Source organism: Myotis davidii, unplaced genomic scaffold (assembly GCF_000327345.1).
Source record: "Myotis davidii unplaced genomic scaffold, ASM32734v1 scaffold328, whole genome shotgun sequence".
Lineage (NCBI taxonomy): Eukaryota > Metazoa > Chordata > Mammalia > Chiroptera > Vespertilionidae > Myotis > Myotis davidii.
The window spans coordinates 2,665,302-2,668,318 of NW_006300373.1; positions in this window are offsets into that span (position 1 = coordinate 2,665,302).

Here is a 3,017-nt window from a genome sequence, read left to right on the forward strand (position 1 = left end):
CGGAGACGCTGGCGCTGCTCCGAGGCGGCAACTGGCCACCGCGCGCTGATGGAGAGAGGAATCGCATCCCAGTTCCCGCATGGGGTCGGGTCGGAGGGTCTTGGCTCCGGCTGTCTGGGGTCTCCACCGCTCTCGGGAGCCCAGTTAGGGAATGAATTCTCGGGGCACTGAGTGTGCACCCCACCCCCACGCCAGTCCTCTTCCCACCAGTCTTTGCGCAGGGAGGCCACCCCAGGAGGTGGGGAGCCTAGGACACTGGGGGCGGGGGAGGACGAGGGAAAGTTTGGGGGCCATCAGGCGCAGGGTTCCATTGGGGAAACTGGCCTGTGGCCTTCTCAAGTGGGGTCCAGCCGCTCCCCTGACCCCTCCCCATCTGATGCTGCTGGGCACCCCAGCTGGCCTCAGCCGGAGTCGCCCCTGAAGAAGGAGGTACTTGGGGGGCAGTCTGGCTTGGACGTGTTTTCCCGCGCCTGATTTCGTTTCCAGTGAAAACTCTCTGAGAAGTGGCATAGGGGATCCTGAGCTCACTGCCTCGGGGAAAATCTGGGGGTTCAACACTGAGGGTAACTTTGGCATCCTTCACTTCCCAGAGGGTTCCCCAGGGGTCAGACTCAAGCCTCAATGGCCCTGAAGCCCTCTAGAGTTTGCGCTGACCAGGTCTGCTCCTAGAGCGAGATTCCCAGGCAGGAAGACTGGAGCTGCGCTGGACGTGCCCAGATGCAATGCCCGAAATTGAACTCAGCCCTTCCAGGAGGAAGAGGAAACTGAGCCCTGGAGATGTGGGCATCCATCAGCTTCGGACCTGGCTGCGCTGGCCTGCAGGAGGCGGGGACGAAGCCAAGGAAGGGATGAGGCTGTGCTCAGGGCACCAGCCCCGCGGGAGAGGGGCCGGCCTTGGCCTCGAGGGTGAACCTTCAGACCCAGACCTAATTGGGGGCCCAGGACCTTGGATGGTTTCCATCTCTCCAGGCAGCCCAGGTCCCAAGAAGACGCAGCCTTTCCACCAACCTCGCCTCCAGCTAGGATCATCCAAGCCCCACGCCAGGACTCCGCGTCCCAGGCAGCCGAACCCCGAGGAGGCGCTGGCTCCCCAACTCCACTGGACCCGTGGAGCCTGGCTCAGGACTCAACTCTCAATGCCGAGGACAAGCGGACCCTTTTTTCCGGGGCTTTTTAATCCAAGAGATGGGGTCAAAGGGACACGCTCGCCCAGGGCAGAGAAGCAGGTGCACTGGGAAGTGGATTTGGAAAAGGCTGGTGCGCAGATGCGCGGTCCGCAAACCCTTCTTCATCACCTTGCCTTCCTCCAACGTTCCCAGCGCACGAAGCGCACCCGAGGCTTGCGGTGGAGGCTCCCTCAGCGCGTCCCTGAGTGTGGAGAGAGCACCCAGAAGGGGCCCAGAGCACAGGCTTCGCGCACACTGGCGCAGGCGGGATGCGCATCCGGATCCCGGACGGAAAACCAAGGCCCTTGAGGCTGCGCCAGGCTCCGCACAGGAGAGCCGCGAATCACCAGGCCCACCGTCTGTCTGCCCCCTCTTCACCCCGCCTCGCCGGCCGCAGCCTTGGATCTCTCCGAGGAGGCCCCCCTTCCATCCTTCCCTCGCAGGCCTGAGATCCCGGGGCTGCGGGGCGGCCCAGAGAGCCCTGCGCTTTCTGCAGACGCCTGCGCCTCGCAGCGCACGCTCCCACCGCTCCCTCCCCCCGCGCTCGGGTTACAGGTTAATGAAATGCTCGTTTTCCTCAGTCATTTGTTTTGTTTTCCTGCAAAGTTCTGATAAGTAGCTAACCAACGAAGCTTGTAATTACAATCTTACAGAAACCGGGCCGATCTGTATATAAATCTCACCATCCAATTACAAGATGTAATAATTTTGCACTCAAGCTGGTAATGAGGTCTAATACTCGTGCATGCGATAATCCCCCCTGGATGCCGGCTTGATCAGATGTTGGCTTTGTAATTAGACGGGCAGAAAATCATTATTTCATGTTCAAATAGAAAATGAGGTTGGTGGGAAGTTAATTTCTCTCCGCTCTGTGAAGCGTAGACAAGAATTTAATGATTTAATTACAGTTGTAAGCCCTTTCCATGAGACTTAAATTGAGCTGAGAATATTTTTTTCTTCTCTCTCTCGCTCTCTCTCCCCCTCTCTCTCTTCCTCGTTCTCTCTCTCCCCGGGATTAGCAGCTGCATGGACATCCAAGTGCCTGGCCTGGTGTCCCCAGGGGGAGGGATTTGCATCTGGCCAGGAATCTGGACCCCGGAGATCCCAGGAGGCCAGGGCAGGCGCCTCCAGAGCAGCCGCAGAAAAGGCTGCTGCTCGAATTGGACTTGGAGCCATTGCCTGGGTCCGGAGAAGCGACAGAGAAACTTTGCTAACTTGGCTGTCAGCAAGGAAGGGAAGGGCCGGCACGAGTGGCCTTGGTAGGGGCAGCTGAGATGTGAGGGATGGGTTCCCAGCCAGGCCCTGGCACCCTGGAGGAGGCCTGGCCACCCCAGGAGGGGCGCAAGGCTAGCCGGAGGGCTCCGTGCCCCCCTCCAGACGCTTGCGCCTCCTCCACTGGCACCACACCACCGGGTCTCTGGAGCAGCCTGTGGTGCAAAATGCATCCAGGTGAATGGCCTCCATTGAAAAACACTGGCCCTCCTGCAGCAGGAGTGATGTTATTTATAAATTTATTTTACCTCTGTGGGGTCACCCGTTCCCACCTGACCCTTCATCCTCTTACCCTCCTATGTTGTTCTCTAAGGTCTGTCTCCCCCACTTCCTAGGTATTCCGTTCCGGGGCATTCATTTTTCTCTTCTTTCCTCCACTCCCTCCTTCCTTGTTTTATTTCCGCTCCTCTCTGGACCACTTCTCAGTTATTTTTTTTTCCCCTTCTATTTTGCTCCCCGTCCCTCTTCCCTTATTTTATATCCTCCCTTTTTTCCTCTCCCTGACTCCGGGCCTGTGTCCCTCTCCCCAGCCTCTTCTCTCATCCTGTCTTTCCTCCCCTGTCTCTCATTCTAATCTCT